General features: G+C 43.3%; 1 protein-coding gene and 1 pseudogene across 5 annotated transcripts in view; one reads left to right on the forward strand and one right to left on the reverse strand.

The window, feature by feature from the left end:
• Positions 1 to 15,600, reverse strand: part of KIAA1549L (KIAA1549 like) — a 263,990-nt gene that overhangs the window by 213,054 nt on the left and 35,336 nt on the right. The window lies entirely within an intron of this gene.
• On the forward strand, positions 1,892 to 5,810 carry LOC118544721 (small ribosomal subunit protein uS3 pseudogene; annotated as a pseudogene).

Genomic DNA, 15,600 nt, shown 5'->3' on the forward strand with positions numbered 1-15,600 from the left:
GCAGAGGAAGCAATATGTGCAAAGGCCCTGAGGCAGATGTGTGTTCAGCAGGTTTGAGGCACAGTAAAGACGCCAGCATTGGCTGGAGTGGTGTGAGCAAGGTGGGGAGTGATAGACAAGATGGAAGAGGAAGCCAGGGCTAATTAAATCATATAGAGATTTTGGCTCAAACTTGGAGTAAAACAAGGTGCAATTGGAGGCTTCAGAGCAGAGCTATAACATGAGATCTGACTCACAATTTAACAGGATCTCTCTGGTTGCTACGTTTCATGCAGTCTAGATGGTGGCATCTAGTCCTCTTCCCTCTTCCGATCTCTCTTCCTCTGCTTTATTTTTTCCCTTAGCACTTATTTATTGCTTGGTTTCCCCTATTAAAATACCAACTTCATGAAAGCAGGGATTTTGTTTTTTTGTTTACTGCTTTAGTCCCATTGTTTACAACTAAACTTGTAGGGTACTTCAAAATTCCAGCTGAAAAATGATGGTGGTTTGGAACAGGGTAAATACAGTGAAGGCTGTGAGACATGATCAAGGTCTAGATATATTATGGAGATAAAGCCAGGTAGAGGAGGTAAAAGAAAGGTCAAGGACAACTCCAGGATTTCTGGACAGCTGGAAGGATGGAGTCACCCAGGAAAGTGGAGATAGAAAGACAAGAGGTGTGAAAGCTGAGCTGTGAGGAAGTTTAAGGCTTAGAGGTCATGAAGATGAGGAGGGACCAGCAAAGAACACTGAGAAGAACTAAGAAAGAATGGGATCTGGGAAGCCAAGTGAAGAAAGCATCTCAGAAAGGAAGGAGTGATCCTCCCTTAAATGTTGCTGTGAGGAAAATAAAATGAGGACTGAGAATGGACTGCTGGGTTTGACCAAATGGGAGGCCATTGGCGATCTTGATAAAAGTAACTTTGTGGAATGATAAGGACAAAAGCCTGATTAAGGTGGATTCAAGATAGAATGGGAAACTCAACAACAACAAACAACCCAATGAAAAAATGGGCAAAGGACTTGAATAGACTTTTCTCCAAAGATACAGAAAATGGCCAACAAGCACATGAAAAGATATTCAATGTCATTAGCCATTAGGGAAATGCAAATTGAAACCATAATGAGAAAAAAAAAACATAATGAGATACCACTTCATATCTACTAGGGTGGCTATGGGAAGAAAACCAGGAAATATCCAATATTGATACGGATGTAAGGAAACTGAAATGCTTGTACATTGCTGGCAATAATGTAAAATGGTCCGGTTACTTGGCCCAAGCCACCGAACAGTTCAGCGGTGACTCAAAAACTAAAACATAGAACTACCATATGACCCAGCAATTCCACTTCTAGGGATATGCCCCAAAGTACAGAAAACAGATACTCAGAAAAATACTTGTACATGAATGTTCACAGCAGCACTATTCACAATAGCCAAAAGGTAGAAACAACCCAAATGTCCATCCATGAATGAATAAACAAAATGTGCCATATATATATATATACAATGGGATCTTACGAAGCAATAAAAGGTAAAGAAATTCTGACACATGTCACAACATGGATGAACCTTGAAAACATTACGTAAGCGAAAGAAGGTCAACATATTGTATGAGCCCATTTTATAAAATATACAAAATAGGTAAATCCATAGACAGAAAACAGATTGGTGGTTGCCAGAGGCTAGGGCGAGGGGAGGATAGAGGGGGAGCACGTAACCAGCAAGGGGAGGGGGGCACTTTGGGAATGACAAGAAGGCTTTGGAACTAGATGGAGCTGGTAACTGTACAACACCGTGGAGGTACTAAATGCTACTGAATTGTATGTGCTAACATATTAAAATGGTTAGTTTTATGTTAAGTGAATTTCACCTCAATTTTTAAAAAAAGAGCAAGAAAGGGACGTAAGGAATTGGAGACAGTCTGAAAGAAGACTCTTCCAAGGAGGTTGGCTGGAGAGGGGATGAGGTTCACAGCAGCAGCTGAGGGGGGATGTGTGGTCAATGTGGGGCTTCTCTAACATGGAAGATAGAGCACATGCCCTCTGCATCGGGAGAGAGGGGACCGGAGGGAGAACTGCTGGTAGGAGGGCCTCAATCTCGTGCACAAGAGTCAAGAGTGCTTCATCCTTACCAAGAGAGGAGGCAGGATTCGGGCAGCTTGGTCATGGCAGCCGTGGGGGCTTGCGGAAATTCTCTGTTGGAATACGGTTTTGTTTTGTTTTTTAGGAGATGTGGGGATGTTATGAGTGGGGAGAAGGTGTGAAGCAGTTATCCCAGAGAGTGGATGCATGTCCAGATAAGGCAACAGGGCAGCACTGCTAGGCAGCTTGAACAGCCCATTTAAGGTTACTAGGAATAAACCAATGGGACTAGTCAGCCCGGTTGTGTGGTTTTCTCCAAATGCATTCGGTTGCCTGGGGAAAGATGGAGAGCTATTTAATTTATTTATCCCTAAGTTCCCCCAAAGATATCTGACCATAGAAGCCTATCAATAGCCCCCAAAGAGCCTACATAAAAGTCTAGTCAACACACAGATAACAGAGGATAGGAAAATAGCAGTACCCCTAAATCCTCTTTTCTATGCAGTGCAAGCATACATGATAAGCGGGGGGGCCGGTCTGGAGGCCCAGCAGGGGCACGCAGGCATTCTTGGACTGGCCAGAAGGGCCCCTGTGAGGGAGAGCAGAATGGTTCAGCTGTCAGAGTCTGAGCTTTGGAGTTAGATTTCCACTCCAGCTGAGTGATCTTGGGCAAATGAGTCTCTCTGAGACATATCATAAAATGGGGGAGCTATCACCTGCCTTTCAAGGATGTTTTAAGGATTGATGATAAGCACTTAGCACTCAAGTTTCGAGCATATAACAGACATCCAATCAAAGGAGGTAACTATCATTATTAGCCAGTCAGATCTGCCAGATCAACCCGATGAAAGATGATACCACCAACACACCGTCAACCCGAGGGGCCCAACCACCTGTGTACTTGGATGGTCTCTGGGGAACCTCAAAGAGTTAACACAACTCCCTCTCAATTTACAGTGAGGAACTTCACCAGTCCAGAGAGGTCTTGACTGCTTTAGCTCAAGAGTAGATTGGTGTTTCTAGCTCCTAAGTTAATGTGCAGAAAAGAAGCACCCTCCACTTCCTATAAAACAGTAAACTTCACAAAAGCTGCCATGCATCCCAGTGCACTAAACACTAAAAAAGTGTTTTTAACTTTTGAAAGAATTTTAGACTTACGGAACATCACAAAAACAGTACAGAGAGTTCAGTACCCTTCAGCCAGCTTCCTCCAGTGTTAATATCTCACATGACCATGATACAACTGCCCAAACCAGGAAAATAACTCTGATAAATTACTATTAACGACTTGACAGACGTTATCTGAATGCTGCTAGCTTTGCCTCTAAAGTTCTTTTTCTCATGCAGGATCCAATCCTGGATCCCACGCTGCATTTAATTCTCAAGTCTTGTTAGCTTCTGCCAACCTGTGACAGTTCCTCGGTCTTTGTCTTTTACAGCCTTGACATCTGCCAAGAGAGCTGGCCAGGTCTTTTGCAGAATGTCCCTTGATTTGGGTGTGTCTGATGTTTTCTCATGATAAAGCGAGATTGGGCATTTTGAGTAAGGATCCCCCAGAAGGGATGTTTTGCCCTTCTCAGTGCATCACAACACGGGGCACATCACAAAAGAGTTGATACATCCCCTTCCTGGTGCTGTCACCCTTGATCTTTTGGCGAAGGTGGTGTTTGCCCTGTTTCTGCACCCCTGTCATACTTGATACAGCGTAAAACAGAATCCCAGCCTTTCTCCTGGTCATAATAGAAGTAAGTAGATGTTTCCACTCACATTCCAGCATCTGTACACCAATAGATGTAATTGTACTCAGCACCCAAAGGGTTAACTTTTATTTCTTTCTTTTGGTTATACTGTAGGTTATTTTATCCCCAAATATGTTTAAAAGAGGAGAAGAAGAGTTTTAGTTACACCCCCCAGTCATACCCAGAATCCCTTCACAACCGAAGTGCCCCCAAGTCCCACGTGAGAATTCAGGTATCAAAAGTATCAGTAACAAAGATCATCAACCCCATGATGAGCACCACATTCAAGGCTCTTTACATACAACATCTCTACTCTCAGAATTCTGAGGATATACGTTATTAGCTGCATTTGAGGAAACGAGGAAAGCTCAGAGAGTTTAAGTACTTTAACTCATATTCAAGCCTAATATAGTAGAGCAGGACCCCTACTCGATCTGATGCTCAGCCTCCTGACACAACACCTGCTATAATATTAAGTCTGAATAGTGTGGGAGGAGAATAGCTTCCCTAGGGCCCAGCCCCCCAAATGCTAACAAAAAGTATAATCCAATCATAATGACAACTACTCTTTCTGAGGTGTGGACGTGGTCTTACCCTGGATATTCTCTTTTATAATTTCACAACAGCTATGAGATGGGTAGTATGCACCCCATTTCACAGAGGTCAGAAAGAGCAAATAACATGTCCAAGATCCAAAACCAAAACCCTAACCTAAATCTGGTCATGCCTCTAATTTACAGAAAATATGCCACAAAGATATAATCAGCAAAATCCAAACAGACAAATTCCAGAAGCAAACAACCTGGTTTTTTTTCTTCCTTGCACTTTTATATGATAAAGAGAAAGAGAGAGAGAGAGATAAGGGAGAACCTATAGATTAAAAGATCCTTAAAAGACATTTTTACAAATAGCAGATGTGGGGCTTACTGGATCCTATTTCAAATAAACTATAAAAGAAAAGAGAAAATTTATAACAGTGGATTCTATTGATATTAAGAATTATTAATTTGTTCAGATGTGATCATGATAGTTTAGTTGTGTTTTTAAAACGTCTTTATCTGCTTTCCTTTCGGCGGCAAGACGATGGTGCAAATTTCCAAGAAGAGGAAGTCTGTCGCTGATGCCATCTTCAGAGCTGAACAGAATGATTTTCTCACTCAGGAGCTGGCTGACGATGGTTACTCCGGAGTTGAGGTCCAAGTTACACCAACCAAGACAGAAATCATTATCTTGGCCGCCAGGACACAGAATGTTCTTGGTGAGAAGGACTGGTGTATCTGCTGTGGTTCAGAAGAGGTTTGGCTTCCCTGAGGGCACCGCAGAGCTCCATGCTGAAAAGGAGGCCACAAGAGGTCTGTGCGCTATGGTCCAGGCTGAGTCTCTGCGTTAAAACTCCTAGGAGGCCTTGGGGCACCTGGGTGGCTCAGATGGTTGAGCATCTGCCTTCGGCTCAGGTCATGATCCCAGGGTCCTGGGATCGAGTCCCGCATCGGGCTCCCTGCTGGGCGGGGAGCCTGCTTCTCCCTCTGCCTCTGCCTCTCTCTCTCTCTCTCTGACTCTCATGAATAAACAAATAAAACATTTTTTAAAAAAAATTAAAAAAAAAAAAACCTCCTAGGAGGGCTTGCTGTGTGGGGGGCCTGCAGTTCAGCATGGAGAGTGGGGCCAAAGCTCTGAGGTCATGGTGTCCAGGAAACTCCAAGGACAGAGGGCTACATTCATGAAGTTTGTGGATGACTTGCTGATTCACAGTGGGGACCCTGTGACCTACTGTGTTGACACTACTGTGTGCCGTGTGCGGCTCAGACAGGGTATGCTGGGCATCAAAGTGAAGATCGTGCTTTCCTGGGACCCAAGTGCTAAGACTGGCCCTGAGGAGCCCCGGCCTGATCACATGACAATTATGGCACCCGAGGATGAGATACTGCCCACCACCGCCATCTTGGAACAGAAGGGTGGTAACCCAGGGCCCCTGCCATACCATAGCCAGTACCCACAGTGTAACAGGGTCTCCTTGGCAGCTGGATCTGGAGTCTGGATTTGCTCTGTAAAGACCTTTAATAAAAATCTTTGAAAAAGAAAAAAATAAAAAATTTAAAAATTAAAAAATAAAGGGTGCCTGGGTGGCTCAGTCGGTTAAGTGTCTGACTCTTGATTTCAGCTCAGGTCTCCATCTCAGGATCGTGAGTTCAAGCCCAGCACTGGGCTCCATGATGGGCATGGAGCCTACTTAAATAAATAAATAAATAAATAGTCCTTATCTTTTTAGAGATTCGTATTGAAATATCTACAAATGAGGGGCGCCTGGGTGGCTCAGCTGGTTGGGCATCTGACTCTTGATTTTGGCTCAGGTCATGAGCTCAGAGTCATGAGATCAAACCCTGCATAGTTGGGCTCCATGTTCAGCAGGGAGTCAGCTCGAGGTTCTCTCCCCCTCCCTCTCCCGCTGCCCCTCTCCCTGCTCACGCATGCACTCTCTCTCTCGCTCTCTCTCTCTAAAAATAAATAAATGAACCTTGAAAAAACTATGAATGAAAGAATATGACATCTTGCATCTTATTAAAAATTATATTGGGGGAACAGTAGATGCCGTTACCGTTGAAACAAACTGGTCATCAGTTAATAGTCATTGAAGCTGAGTGATGGGTAAATGGGGGGTTCATTATACTATTTTGCATATTTTGTGTATTTTTTAAATTCTCCATAATAAAATATTACAAAAGAAAAAAAATGCCCAAGATCACGCATATTGCAAATGAAGGGCAGAGTCAGGACTTGAAGAAGGTGATCCAAGTCCAAATGCCGACTTCCTCCCACCCTTACTACTGCACCCAGATGTCTCTACTATGTATTTATCTCATTTCAAAGTTTATGTCTCAAAAGGAAATGCCACAACAAATCATTCTTATAAGCCTGGAGTTTCTTTGAAGAAAGCCACAGTACAAAGTATGAAATATAGCTAGCAGAGAAACAAGTATTAGCAGGAAGATCCCTCGATACACCACGGTGACACACAAACACTTTCAAAACCTGCACTTCGTGTGCTGCACGTACAGAGAAAATCAGCAGAGAATGAGCCAACCAAGAGAACCAAGAGTCCCCTAATTGACAAAGTTTTAAAATAGGCCTTCAGAACCAAGAAGAAGAGCTGTCTGTAAGAAACACAGAAAAAGTTCTCATATGATCTAAGTAATAACGCATATGTAACACTTTAAATAGTGCTCTCAGATTAATTAAATCATCTTAGGTTCTCAAAAATTCCTTGAGATAAGTTAGAGTACATCATAAGACCCCTACCCTAAAAATGAAGCAAATGAGACATAAAGAGGTCAAGATTTGATATCTGGATGGGGACTCAAAGTCACAATTTCATTCATTCATTCATTCATTCATTCAACAAGCACTGACTCCCAGCCTGCTTTCTATTCTAAGTGCCTGGGATACAGAGATATTGGAGACCCATGGTCTCTGGGCAAGAGGAGTTTAGGATTTCCCCATGCCCTTCAAACAGGGAGTCCAGGAGGGCAGCCCTTCGCACAACCCCATCGCCCCCCCACTCCCCATTCTGAGTCCCACGCACATCCAGGATACTGCAGAAACAGTGCTGGCTCCAGGGAGCAGTGTGCATTTAAAGCCTGAATGAAGATCATCATTCTCCTGGCTGCATCTCTTCTATTTGCCCTTCTCATCAGCATCCAAAGCAGGGTATGCATTTCCACATGCAATAAATGACCAAAGCAGAAAAGGGATGGTTTTTTTTATCTTTACCCAAAGATAATTAAATCTCATTTACATCATTCAACTAATATTTATTGAACACTTACTACAAGCCAGGTACATGGGGGACCAATATGAGGAATATAAGACAGTCTCAGCCATCCAAGAGCCTACAATCAATAGGGGCTATAATCATGTACTTAACAGCATTAGGGGCAGCGCTGTTTTGTGTCACGTACCACTGAGTTTTTAACACTTCACAACTTTGAGAAGTCACAAGCTTTTCTTATTCTTTTCTTGTTTTTTCATGGCAATGTCCACTGACATACACCTCCCTAGGCCACCTGTGCCATATACTTATAAATTCAACTCAGGAAGAGGAAGGGGTTTGGGGAGGTATGAAAAGGCATCTTAAATTGATTGAAATATAAGGACTGGAATCTCATTTTAAAGAGCTTATTTTAAAAGACAAGCACAGTCTAGGGATCACATGCAGCTGGGGGGGTGGTCAGGAGGACGGAGCTTCTGAGGAAGACTGGAAGAACAGGAGAATGCTAGCAAGTGAGCAGATGTGGAAGGGCATTCCCAGTGCAGCGGTGGCCCAAGTCAAGTAACAAAGAGCCAAGAAAAGGGCAAAACACACCCTAGCAACGAAGAATGTAATGCATTTGGGAAGGAGCCCACAAAGCAATGGCTGTTTCTCGTATGCGCGTCTAAGAGTCGCCCTGGGATGCTCACGAACCATCCCGTGTCCCACTCCAAGGGATTCCGATTGGATTCTGATTCAGAAGGTCGAGAGAGTGGACTCGGGGAATCTGCAGGGATGGATGGATCGTGGATGACACTCTGAGAATCAATAGTAAAGAGGGATGGTGAGAGACCCGGCAGGAGAGGAGGCCAAGCTTGGCTCCAGAACATAGACTTCGTGGGGCAGCAATCACACAAACAAGCACCATTCAGTTGCCATGATCAGAATTATACATGTCAAAGTGAGGTCCCCAGACCAGCAGCAGCATGACCTGGGAACTTGCTAGAAACAAAAATTCTCAGCCCTTATCCCAAAATCTACTGAATCGGAAACGCTGGGGTGGGGTCCCACAACCGGCATTTTAACAAGCCCTCCGGTAATTCTGATGCCTGTTCTAGTCTGAAAAGCACCGCTCTGAGTTCATACCGGCAACGGTGTGTCATGGCCAAAATTGCATTAAAATTCCCACTAACTCCATTCCTGGCCAACCTCACACTTTTGTTGTTATTCCGTCCTTTCTTCCCTAAAACATGGGGGGTGGGAGGCAAACCAGCACGGTTGGAGTGACTTACTAATCTGCTTTGTGAGTCACAAATATTTAATGCTTGATCAAGGGTCTGTAAAAGTATTAAAATGCAAGTGCTTAGTCAGCACTTCTCAAACTCTGATGTGCAGACGAATCACCTGGACTTCTTGTTAAAGTGAAGATTCAGAATCCAGAAGCCTGAGTTAGGGCCTAGGCTTCTGCATGTCAAACAAGCTCCCAGGGGATGCTACTGTTACCAGCCCACAGCCCACACTTGGAGCGGCAAGAAATGACATAATTCTAGAAGTCTAAGAGCCCCTGTAGCAGGCCGGCATCTCCCCACCAGCTGGGCTCTCCTTGCTAGTGGGCTCCCCACCCCCACCCCCATGGTATGCTCTTGCAGCCCCTCTGGCCACTCCCCACACACTCCCTGTGCCTTCCCTTTCCTCCTAGTCAGTCCAAACTTCCACTGGTGCAGTCCCCTGCCTGGGAAGAGGGGCTTTCGGGGGCCCACATGCCACTGGAGGGAGTTCATGAGCTTCCCCCGAGCACCTCCGCCCTCCTCCAGAGGGACTCTGGCAGGAGGAAGGATCTGGCTCATTTGTTTGCAGAGCTAACTATGCATTATTTAAAACATAAACTATCAGCTTTAGCTTCATTTGAGGCTGTAAATCAACAGTCATTCCTCAGGCCTAGAGGGTCCCTTGGCACCCTCCCACGGGCTCCATCCGTGGAGAACAGGCAAAATCCCAGCCAGGACCACTGCATTAATTCAGTTAAAAAAAAAAAAAAAAAAAAGTGACGCCTGCAGATGCCCATCCCTAAGGACAAGCGAGCAAGAGAGTGAGCCCAAGTGCAGTCTCATGCTCCAGACGCTGCGCAAGTCGCCTGCTCCACGAGCTCATCAAGTATTCTGTGGTAATGAAACGTTTATGCTAACAAAACTGCAGAGTTGCAGCTCAGGACTTCACTGTAAATATTTATTAACCATGACCATCAAGGCACAGCTTCTCATTTACTTCAGGGTCCATTTCCTGGTTTTCCCCACCAGGTGGTTCAATCCCCACTCTCTCTGTCCCTCCCTAAGAAGGAAAGAAGAAAAAAAAAAAAGGTACTTCTTACATAAATCTGTTTTATGAAAATCCACATGACCTCTTTAGAACGGCTCAGTCAAAATTAATAAAAGGTTTCTGATCTACAAACTGGGACTCTTAACATGTGAGCTCGATGACTAGGGAGTAGCTTTGTGGATGCTCTTTCTTGTGCATAAGATCATAAAATGATGATTTAATCACTGGGGAATATTTATCACAAATAGTGTCAGATGATGTACTGTAAAACTGATGCATCTGAAAGCTCGAGTGTACAATATAAAGAGATTGCTCAGATGTTTTGGACGTGTTGGCCCAGCTCCACTGTTTATTACATGGAGGCTTAATACTTTAATAGGCTCTCTTTGAAGACTTCCTGTTGGAAAAAAGAAAGCCATTCAACAAATTATATTTACTGTGTACACTCAACAAAGGAGAAAAAAATAGCACCATCCTGATGACTCTCTAATGAAGGACAGGGGAGAAGTCTAAGGAATAATAAATCTGACTCTAAGGAAAGATGAGGGAAAATACACCAAGAATAGAAACACTTTGTGCCTTCAAAATGGATTCAAGAACCACCAACGTATCCGTAGTGCAAGCAGAAACCATTAGGTATGAAGACTGGCTAATAAAAATTTCAGGGTATGATTATAATTAGATAGCTATCTACCAAGCCCATTACTCGGTTCTCATAAAGCTTGCCACTCAGCACTGAAGCAACAATCATTTTTTTTTAGGTGGGCCCATTTTTATTTCTATGCTGAGAGGAAAATGTAGAAGCAAACCATAAAGAGATGCATGGGGAGCTTCTGGAATGGAAGATGAGTCCTGAAGTCTAGTCTTAGACTCTGCTAGAGTCTATAACAGCAGCTAAGATGGGGCACCTCACCAGTACTCCAGTGCTCCCTATCAAATTCTGTCTGCTTATTTTCCTAGACCTCCCTGCGGTGCTGGCCCCACCACTCAGCGGCTCTACTAAGGGCCACTTTTACTTTTGGGAAATACAAAATCTCCACCTGACTCCTCTAATTGTCTGGTGCATATTCAGACAACCTCCAGCACCACATTCCTGGACCCATACACAGCAGAGTCCCAGATGCCAATTAAAATTTTCAAAAGGACAAAGATGTGTCTACCTTCTCCTCTAGCATATCTAACCCCGGTGCCCAGAGCACGAGCCAGGCCACTGGGATGAACTCAGTATCTCCAAAGGAATGAATGAAAGCTCCCACACGCCTCTCGGCATATAAAGCCATAACAAAAAAATCTCAGTAAGGTCATGAGGCCATGTCTGTTCAATTATTCAACAAATATTTATTAAAAGCCTATTTTGGATACTGAGACATACCAGCCAACAAAACAGTCCCTGTCTTCATGGGGCTGATATTCTAGCTGGGGAGGCAGACAATAAACAAATGATATCGGTATCAGGTGATGAACATTGCTACAGAAAAAAGCAAGCCAGGATAAGGGGGGTGGGGAGCCTCCCAGAGCACCCCAGTAGGTGGTTACCAGAGGAAACCTTCAGTGAACATTAGAGCAGAAATCTGAGGATGTGAGAAATGCAGTCATGGGATGACATAGGGAAAAGTATACCAGGCAGAGGGAACAGACAATGCAAAGACCCTGCAAGGAGGGCAGATGCAGAGACAGGAGAAAAAAGGTAGAAGGAACGGCTGGAAGTGGGGGGCAGATAACGTAAGGATGGCAGTGTTGTTGTTGTTTTTTTTTCTTCACATTTTAAACTTTTTATTTGCATATTAAAAAACTGTAGCAATGTTCTTAAACCTGGGGCTCATAACCCACCCGCGAGTCACAAAATCAATTTATCAAGTCACCACCAGCCTTTTAAAAAAAATGAAACAGAACAGAACGAAATAGAAATTACCAGCGTGCACTGCTTGTAGTCAGGCTGAATACTGTTTGGTGAAGTTCTGATGTGGGGCGGGCAGTTTGTTCTGATGTGGGGCACATCTGTGCTGTAGTACAATATAAAATGTGCTTCTCGCAGTGAACTACAATAAAAAAATGAATGCAGTCCTTCACAAATCTGTGCTGTCCAATACACAGGCCCCTAGCCCCATGTGGCTATTCAAGTTAACCAAAATTAACCCAAATGTAAACTTCCGTTGCTCAGTCACACTGGCCACATTTCAAGTGTTGGGGAGCCACAGGGGGCTGGTGGCTACGGCACCGGACAGAGCAGACACGGGACATTTCCACCAGGATGCGGAAAGTTCTCTCGGAGAACAGTTATAGATTGTTCTGGCTCTGAGTCTGTGACCCCTCTAACGTCACCTGATAGAATCACAAGTGTGTCTAGGATGATCAGATGAATAAAAGGTCCTGAATTTATATTGTCTCATAATACAGCTGGGATCCAGCTGGAGATAAAACCAAAATACGCTGAAAATCCCCCTGAGACTTACCAGCCATATGCATGGGCTGCTAACAGTCAGTCTGCCTCAACTTCCTTCTCCATAAAGTCACTATTAATAAATAACCACCCATTATTTGTTTTGAATTGTAAGGATTTACTAGGGGGAAAACCTACAAAATTTATAGAATCCCAAAGGAAAGCACTTCAGGAATGGGCAGCCGAACAACTGCGGTACAACAGTATGATTTTTATTTTTATTTTTTTTTAAGATTTTATTTTATTTATTTGACAGAGAGAGAGACAGCGAGAGAGGGAACACAAGCAGGGGGAGTGGGAGAGGGAGAAGCAGGCTCCCCGCAGAGCAGGGCGCCCGACGCGGGGCTCCATCCCAGGACCCCGGGATCATGACCTGAGCCGAAGGCAGACGCTCAACAGACTGAGCCACCCAGGCGCCCCAACAGATGTGATTTTTTAAAATTCATTTCCTGGCCCTGCACAAGGGCTGAAACCAAGTGCAATGAAGGCATAATACTGCCTAATGATTATCCACCAGTGTTATCATCAGAAGTCCTGCAGCCCGAAAAGCAGTGATACCTCCCATGGAGGGTTTTCAGGGCACCTAATTCAGGGTGGTCACCCTACCACAGCATGGGTCCTCACCCTGTGGGGTCTGGGGCTGGCCGCTGCTTGAAGAAGGTCTTTTACATGGTTGGGAACCATCAGCGTTTACAGCTCCTTCACTTTGGCCCTCTCCCCTGGCAACAGTGTAAAGAAAGATGCCCGTGGATATGAGGGTCCCATCTCAGGCTCTGACTTCTGTGTAGCTTAAAAAGGAAATGAATGCGCCAGCATGAGCAGTGTGGGCCAGGGAACGACCACAGGGACTTGGCTGTCCCACTGGGTCCCCAAACAAAGGCTGCTCCCTCTTAGAACAAGAAGGAGCAATGCTTGCCTTGCATTCACACCTTCCCCTGCAGCAGGACCTTGGTCCCCTTCCAGCTGCAGCCTGGATGATGTACTTGCCTTCTGGGTTCAGATGTAGGCAGGCAAAGAAGGATCCCAAATGAGCATGTTACCCAAGGGTAATACATCCATACATTCAGAAGCCAAATTCAGGACAGGTAATCTGACATCCAAGACTGACAATGGGGTGGAATATGTATTTGAAATTGGAACTGTCTGAAAATCCATAATGTATGGGCACCATATTATGTACCCTAGATGTATATTGTGCAATTCAGCATCTAACACAGGTGCCTAGAACATCATGGGCACTCAGTAAGTATTTCCAAATGAATAAATGATTGATTATGAAACATATAATGCTCTACGCTAACCTAACATGGCTACAACTTTGTCTTTCTGAAGCAGGAAGCAGGGAAAAGTAGATTTGCTTTGCCTAATATTTCACCAGTCTTATCAATAATGCACCAAGGAAAGAAACGATAAAGGAAAAGATTCATTGATCTGGCTATATTAAATGTCAGATGTCGAAAAACACTATAAAAATTAAAAGGAAAATGATAAATTGGGGGAAAATAACAGCAACATATGATAAAAATTTAATATTATGCTCTATAAAGAGGTCTTCAAATCAACAGGAAAAAATATACAGTAGCTTAATAGAAAAATGGGTGAAGAATGTGAACAGAGTCTTACACACACACAGTAACTAATCAACATATGAAAAAACACAGTTCAATCTCTCTGCTGCTAATCAAAGAAATGCACATTAGAACAACCATATGAATATGATACCATTTTCAACTATCAAGTTGGCAAAGGTCTTCTGTTGTTTTGCTTCTTAATGACAATACCCAACATTGGCGAGGGTGTGGAGAAATCAGTTCCCTCCTACATTTTCATACACTTATGGAAGATAATTTGATAGCATGTACTAAACGCCATAAAAATGTGCACCCCTTTTGATCCAGTAACTCCCTTCCAGGAATTTATTCTAAGCAAATAACCAGAGACGTAATCAATGATTTATGTGAAAGACATTCATCAGATGTTTACGGCAGGGGAAACCATAAGTCACCTATAAATCCATCAATGGAGGGCTGTTAAGTGAACTTGATAGAAGCTATACATCATTTTTTAAAAGTTCTTTACAATATTCACAATAGCCAAGAGTTAGAAGCAACCCAAATGTCCACTGACTGATGAATGGATAAAGAAAATGTGTTATATACATGCAATGGAATATTATTCAGCCTTTAAAAGGAAGAAAATCCTGACACATGCTACACCATGGGTGAAACTTGAGGACACTATGCTAAGTGAAATAAGCCAGTCACAAAAAGACAAGTGTTGCAGGTGTCCACTTATGTGAGGTAGCTAAAGTCGTCAAATTCATAGAGACAGAAAGTAGAATAATGCTTACCAGGGGCTGGCAGGAGGGGGAAATGAGCAGCTGTTGTTTGATGGGTACTGAGTTTCAGATTTGCAAGACGAAAAAGTTCTGGAGATCTGTTTCACAACAGTGTGAATATATTTAACACTACTGAACTGTACACCTAGAAAATGGTTAAGAAGGTAAATTTTGTGTTATCACAATTTTTTAAAAGTTCTCTTACAAGACTATCTAGTCATCCATGGGTTATTCATTTCATAAATTACCATACCATAGAACATACTTCATGCTAAACCATACTGCACTTCGCTTAATTTTTGTGTGATTCTGAAGGCACTTAGGATGTTGCAGAAACTCATTTATAATGATGATCTTCAAAATGACCAATCACAATGTTAAGAGGCTTCCAGACTTGTGTATTAATTGAGCGTGGCAGTTAATAAAAATACTAGTGCGTAGATTTACTGAATTAAGAAATTATAACATCATAAATGCTTTGTCAGAGACTAGTTGAGGATTTCCAGGGAGTTTCAAATATTCTGTAACTGTAAACATCCAAATCTTGGAGACTGAAAGTCTTACATGTCATCACACATCAATCCTTTGTCAGACCCTGTTCTGATTTTCTTTTTGTAGATGTGAAACACCTCAAGTAGAGGTACTCTCACCCTCTCCAAAAAGACAGCTCTCTGCAAAGCTGAAAGCAGCTTCTGGACGTCAGTGTGGCATGAAGCCCACACCAGTTCATGCAGACCTCTTAAGACGTTAAATTGTTCATTACAATTGTTCTTTACATTGCTTCCCTGGTGCCTGAAACAGTGTTAATAAAGATAAAATATCTTTATCCAGTAAATAAGTAAAGATAATTAATTACTAAGGTTGAACTGTAATATAAAAAGACCAAAGTCATAAGAAGTTTACATACAGTTGACCCTTGAGCAACAGGGGTTTGAACTGCGCGGGTTCACTTGGA

The sequence above is a fragment of the Halichoerus grypus genome, chromosome 11 (genome assembly GCF_964656455.1).
Source record: "Halichoerus grypus chromosome 11, mHalGry1.hap1.1, whole genome shotgun sequence".
Classification (NCBI taxonomy): domain Eukaryota; kingdom Metazoa; phylum Chordata; class Mammalia; order Carnivora; family Phocidae; genus Halichoerus; species Halichoerus grypus.